The 7,138-nt window shown below is 38.8% G+C and overlaps 1 protein-coding gene across 5 annotated transcripts in view; it reads left to right on the forward strand.

Annotated features, from left to right (window-relative positions):
- Positions 1-1,451: 1,451 nt before the first annotated feature.
- NCOR2 (nuclear receptor corepressor 2) overlaps positions 1,452-7,138 on the forward strand; it is a 3,277,114-nt gene continuing 3,271,427 nt past the window's right edge. For all 5 annotated transcript variants that reach the window (XM_044068530.1, XM_044068534.1, XM_044068533.1 and 2 more), the window contains exon 1: positions 1,452-1,898. The gene's annotated coding sequence lies outside the window, so the exon portion shown is untranslated. The remainder of the gene's footprint in view (positions 1,899-7,138) is intronic.

Raw genomic sequence — 7,138 nt, forward strand, 5'->3', positions numbered from 1 at the left:
AACTGTTGCTGTGTGCCATTCAGTGGGCACATAGCCTGTGGTGAGGCTGTGATTGAACATGGAGTTTAGGTGGGGGGCTAGTTCATTTTGGAGTTCATGTAAGACGCAGCATGGGATGTTCTCCAGTCCCATGGACGCTGTGTTTTTGGCTTTAGAGAGTGCCATTTTTACCTGCATGTTTGTGATTAATGGTGCTCTACAATCATTTGGTATAGTTATAGGCCCTTTGGGGGGTGAGAGGGGAGTAAAGTTAGCACTGAACTTATCTGCCAAGTTGTTAGCAATATCAGTTGGCTCTGTATATTTTGTGCCATTCTGATGTAGCTCAGCGCATATCTGGGTGTTGCCATGGAGATTCTTGACATAGCTAAAGAATGCCTTGTGGTTGTCTTTGGAATCCATGACAATTTTTTTTTTTAAATTCGCTTTGGAGGATTTTATGAGGGATCTTAGCTTCTTACTGAGGTCCGTCAGGGAGCTCCTCCATTCATGGGTTTTTACTCTCTTTTGCAACAGATTCGTCTTTCTGTTGTAGAGTTTGTTAATGGCAGGGGATAAGATGGTAGACACCTTACTAAAGTTTCTTCCTTTGTCCAAGTATTACTTAACTATTTATGTCTAACACAGATGTTTGCCACGGAATATTCCACTTGTTTTCTATTTGTATCCTCCCATATTCACTTATATTCTGTCTCCATAGGTCTTGTGCCCTCATTCATCTCCAAAACATATGGAGTAAGTTACCAGCTTCTTTCCACTTAACTAGTATAAGGTTTTCTTTCTTTGAGTAATCTGTGTGGTGTATGGTAAAAACTATCAACAATGTAAAATAGGCGTCTGCTGGTTCTCCCCAATGCACAACTCTTTATATACAAAAGATTTTCCCATACCATCTTCCATGCTAATTGCCCAAACTCTTCTTCATCTGTACCTTGGTCATTTCTCTTTTCTTCTGGAATATGCCTTTGTGTAATTAAGAAAGTTAGAAAGATACACATAGATTGCAGTTGTATACAGTGCTTTGTTTGATATAGTCTAAAACATCAATTCATAATATTCATAATTATTACTAATAATCTATGTTACACGTTTTTTTTTTCTCCCATGTTTGTGCCATGGTCACACATTTTGCTTGCTTGTGCCATTCTTGTTACATAATTTTCCGATTTGCCAAAGAAAATTTGAAAAAGTATGCCATGCAGTCACATCTCCACCGTAACTATGTAAACAGCTCAGGGCTGTGTTTGCAAAACATAGAAAGCGGTGGTATAAAACATACTTTTACTCAGGCACACTAAAATAGCAGATATACACTGCTAAAGCAAACTTAGCAGCTGGCCACCCCAGTAATTTAGCTTTTGCTCTGTTTCCATGGTGGCTCATACAACTTAGCTGTGCAAGGGCCCTTTAAGAACCCGAGAGCAAATGTGAAAGCTATTTGTTTTGTGTTGTCTTGCTGGGAGCTGGATCGCTGCCATCAATCTCCTTCAGAATCACAGACGAGCGGCCGGGAATGGCAAAGCCGAACTAGACAGATCACAAACTTATTAAATTGCAGTGCACACTTGAGAGGAAGGGGAGAGAGAAGGAGAGAGAGAGTGTGTGTTTGTGTGTGTGTTAGTCGGCAGCCGGGAACAGACATCTTTGAAATCGGGAGGATCGTTAAAACTGGCACCGCTGTGGATTTTAACAACAGGGATTTTAGGCAGAATTTCTCACAAGTTCCCTGTTTGGTTGAAAGGATTTTGGGGAGATCGTTGGATCTGGATTGCTTGTACGTACAGGCAGTGGGGAGCCCCCTTGTGTTTTTGCACCCCATGGATTGGAACACTTGGTGACTTGCGCGGCTGTGGAGTGGTGACTTAGAGCGATGGTAACGGCGTACGAGGGACTTAAAGGTAAGAAATAACCCCCCACCCCTCCGTGGTTGTTGTAACTAAAGTTCGAGGGGGTGATCAAGTATAAGAGCAGGTCTTGAAGAGCATGTACGTGCGTCTAGGGCCAGTACTTGATTAGTGAGATCGGTTCACTTACTGTTTGCAGGAAGTGTCAACATCAGAGCAGAGCTCCGGTCGTGCTACTAGAAAATAACAGGCTGGGTAAATCGGTTCCTGATACAAAAGTATGTGAACCCTGTGGAATGGCCGAAGAAGGCTGCAGATTGCCAGATCCAGCTTTGAGACATTTATTAACAATAATGCCCCCCCCCGAACTCTGAAATCCCCAGTTGTGCAGCTTTTGTTCATGCTGAGTTCAAAGTTCCGTTTTCCTTCGGGTAGGTCAGTGCCACACTGTACTTTCTGGCGACTGGTACTGGGAGGGGGCTGCCATTGTAATTACTGGAACTTGTCCAGGGACGTGGTCTGGCAGGGAGGTGGGGACTAACAATGTGTTAGTTTTGTTGCAGTAGATGAAAGATTACCACACCTGCAGGCTACAGTAGATGGGGGGGGGGGGGGGGGGGGGGTCAGCAAGCAGTGGTAGCTAAGTGTCTAATTTGTGTGTGTCATCATCTGCTAAATGTCTTCCTTTATGACACGCTCTCCAGTACTCTTCCGAAATACGGGGGAGGTGATGATCTCACATTGGGCTGTAAGAATATACAACAAGGAAGCATATTAACTAACTTGGCAGAGTTAGCAGAATGAGATGAACACAGGCTGTGAGTCTCCTGTACAGCCTGATGAGGTACTTAACTCCCTGTAATTTGGAAATCTGAAGGACATATCAGACAAGTTACCACAACGTGCAAATGTTTACACCACTGTAGATTAAAAGTTATTTTCTAGTTTTTTCTTCTTTTCCCAATTTAGTAGTTTGTTTTCTGAGTTTTGGCTTGAAGAGATACATGTCACAGAAGACAACAGTCTAGCAGAGAAAAAGTAAATACGTGGAAATGTGCCAATGGAACTCCACCTTTGGTGTATAAAGATTTTGCATTTACATTTTCTTATACCTTACTCTTGGGTTTCTCGCTCAAGGGACATATATTATTCCTGCTTTTCCTAACCTTTTTGGGACCCATCTAAATGTAAAGTCCAGTGTGATTTCTGCTGTACATAGCTGTGTATTCTTAGTATACTCATTCAGAGTCCTTGCCTGCCAAGCTATAATCCATTTAGCTGGTTTCAGATAGACTAATGCACAAAATGCAAACCATGGGATTTGCTTTTTCCTATCTTGTTTTTCAAGTAGTCACATAAATATATGTGCCTTCAGCAGGCATGCAAACGTATTATAGAGCCTCTTTTCTGTTACTATTTGAACATTGCATCGTCATTCTTTTCTGCAGATGGTAAAGGCAAAAGAGAACATCCAGTTCCTCTCTCCAATTAGTCATCTGCCTTCCTTTTCACTGCTTAATGGAGTGAATCTGTTCTGTTTTATTGTGGATGAGCTGTTTGTAGCATTAAGTGCTATTTATCACATTTCAGACTTTTATCTTTCATTTTTCCCCAGTATGTACACATGTTTTGAAATCATCCACTTATTTCCGAGCAACAGATTAATGCAGGAATTTTTGGCTTCTGAATACAGATTTTTTTCTTTGGAAATTCATTATTATTTCTTGAAGCCCCAACGATAAGTGAAATAAGGAGCTGAAAGCTACACTAAAGGGAAATACTGTGACCTCAGATGAACCAGTGTCATGGTTATATACTAAAGCATAGCTAAATGAAAAAAAGTACTAGCAACAGAAATGTCTTACTTCTTCAGAGTTTTTTTTTTTCTGATAATGCCAAAGCAGAATACAGCATAGAATTTTTACATCATGCCAGAAAATTTCCAACTTTTGAGAGCACTACTGTAGTTAAACAAAATGAGTAGTGTAAATATGTGTAACATTTCTGTTTACTGATTTTTTTTTTTTTTTTGCATTGTGCTGTTTTCCAGGCAGATTATTATGGAATGTGTTTCTTTAGAAACGTTACTACATAGTGCTGTAAACATCTGCATATTTCCATTGCAATTCAGACTGTCACAAAAAAGATTTGCTTTTGAAAACCTGGTGTTCTGTGCCAAGCACACAGCAGGGGATGGGGGGGGGGACTTCAGAGAAGAAGCAGCTAAGCTGCTGATGGAAATTCTTATGTTTTTCCCCCAGAACACTGTATTCATTACAGCATTAGACACTTTAAGTATGGGGCCCACCATAGTAACAGAAATAAGAAAATGTTTTGAAATGTAAATAACTCAGCTGTCTTTTATGTTTGATTATAAGCAACTGTCACGTTAAGAAGAGGCGTTGTGCAGGTAATACAGGAACTCAAGTACTGAATGCATCAGTAAGATGGCAAGAGGTCCTGTGTTTAGTAATTTTACATCAGTGATATTATTATCATTTGCTGACCTTATATGCTAATTGTTTTCTTCAAGTAGTGCTGTTGCAGTACATGAGAAGATACATTTTTTTCTGCAAATATAGTAAAAATATTTTCTTTAAATAGATCCTGTGTTTGCAAAGTACTGCCATATCTATCTTTAAGTGTGGCCAGGCATGACTTATGCCTCTGTAACACTAAAATCTTTCTGGACAAAGGTCTGTCCAAACCAGTACTTAACCCAAAAGGCATATTCTATAAACTTTTGGAGGTTATCTCCCTGGATGTTTCATGTAAATGGTCAGCTAAAAAGTTACACTCTGCTTTATAACTAGACTGTAATAAGTATATAATGCTGAGCAGTAACTGATTCTTGCATGTCTGCATAATTATATTAGGACTGCAGATATCAAAACCTGAGGTAATGTATATGCATGTATGTTTTATGGAATAGTTGACAGAGTGAAGAGCTATTAGGAGGCCCTTGTTTCTGGGACAGTCTGATATGATTTCTTTATGAACTGTTCATGATTTATTTTTACTGATTATTTGAAGGTTTTGGGAAAGTGATTTACATTTACACAAACTACAGGAAAAACATTTTTTCTTAGTGATGCTTACAGCTGTTTCATGTGGGGGAGGTGAACTGTTGTATGTATGTAGCCAGAGATACGTGCTATGTTTTATAATAATCTTCTGGTGGGTCTTGTACAAGTAGTTACCATTTTTGCCTGTGGAAAAAACATGCATTGGAAATGCTGTGGAAGACACAGTGACTGATAATTTATTGCAATGTTTCCTGCATATGTACCTGTTGTGCTGGATGCTAAATAGATCTTGAGAATGAAATCCATAGGGTTTGCAAGAAATGTTTAGACTCGGTAAATGTGTTTAAGACTGACTTTTATAAGTACTCTATCGTTTTTACACATTGTTGTTGACAGGCACACAGCTGCTTCCTGTGCCACAGCAGTTGAAAAATAAAAGATGGTTGTGCAACTCGGTGTTAAACCACACCTGCTCTGTTGTCAGTAATCAGCGACCTGTAAGAGAGCACCAGGAAAAGCCTACAACTGATTGCACTTTATAGTTCATTGTTTTTCATCGCCTCTGATTCATGATGTATTGATCGGGTGGGATGGACATTCTGCTTTTCCTTTTCAGCCCCAATGATTCTAGGTAGTAGGGATGTGGGCCAGTGGTCACTTGCTTTGATTTTCTAGTCACTCAACTTCCAAACCTTCAGCTTTCAGCTGACTAGCCATCATCCTTTTGACTTTATGTAGCCACAGTCAGTCCATGTTTACTGTTGGAATTTACTGATAGAAGTGACGGTTAAATTGCAGTTTCTGCAGAAGGAAGTAGAATCAGAAATTATGTATACACAAGTATATTAAAATTGATTGCATGCCCAAATCAGCAAGACATAATATAAAATAGTCAAACTACCCTTTCTTCAAACCCCTAACTTGCAGACATAATTTGTTATGGGAAAGGTTAAGGTTAGCAGACCTAAGTACCCTGCTTTCCCCTAACTCATCTGTGGTCACCCTACAACTGTCGCTAGCTCCAGCCTTACACATTAGGGTACTGAATACCTTCTGCCTAACAGTATCGTTAAACAAGGCTGCATATATATAGTGTGTGTGTGTGTGATTGCGTGTGTGTCTGTGTGTGCAAGTATATGTTGCATATACATACATATATATATATATATATATATATATATATATATATACATACACACACACATATATATGTATATACGTATATGTGTAGAGACACGCACAATTAACAAACAAAAGTTTCAATATTGATTCCCAGTTCTGTATAACTTACATAATTACATTTGATGTTCAACATTTTGACTGTAGCTGCCCTTGACAAAATGATCATTCAACCAATTCTGACATAAAAAAATCCATTGACAGTCGATAAATTTGGTAGCTGATCAAATTAATTGTGCTATACATATATAGTGTGTATGTGTGTGTATGTATGTATGTGTGTATATGTATGTATATATATGTGTATATATATATATATATATGTGTGTGTGTGTGTGTGTGTGTGTGTGTTTTATTTATTTAAATGAGTTTGCCAGGTAGAACCACTGATCAGATAATGACCAATTACGTGCTTAGTCCAGATTATATCGTAATGTATCAAAACAGTGTGCAGTGTACAAATAATGGTAGTTTACATTTATGAGTAAGCAAAGAAAAATCAGTGTATACATAGAAGATCTAACAAACCAACTACTTTTACAGTTACATAAGTGGAATAGAAAAGGAAGAATAGAATTAAAGTAGAAGGAGTGAAAGTGGTGGTGATATGTCAGTAGTAGCTGGGTTAAGAAAGTTAATAGGGATTAGTAAGAGGAAGGAAGGGACTAGATTATGTGCAGTGGGTTTACAGCAGTAGTGGTGTGGTAAGCTGGATCACAGTTCAGGGTAAGTGAGATACTGTAGATCAGGTATGTGGAAAATAAAGGTACTGTGCAGCTAGAATTAACAGTTTAGGTGACATATCCTTTAGATGGACAGTTGTATTTAAATTATTTTAGTAAGTGTTGTCTGAACTGTGGCTTGAACAGGGGATAGTTTGTGTGATTAGATAAATCAGGAAGAAGTGACAGCTGTAGTTCTGGACCAAGTAAAGAGAAGCAATGGCTATTAAAATGTTATCTGAGAGGAGAGGTTTGTAGGGAAGGACCTGCTCTGGACTGGAGTCTTAGGATTTAGGTTTGAGTGACAGTAAAAAGTTTGGAAGGAGGGGTGTCAAGTTTGACTATTTTTAAGAGTAATGAACCAAGA

The sequence above is a fragment of the Protopterus annectens genome, chromosome 4.part0 (genome assembly GCF_019279795.1).
Source record: "Protopterus annectens isolate FY-2018-M chromosome 4.part0, PAN1.0, whole genome shotgun sequence".
Classification (NCBI taxonomy): domain Eukaryota; kingdom Metazoa; phylum Chordata; order Ceratodontiformes; family Protopteridae; genus Protopterus; species Protopterus annectens.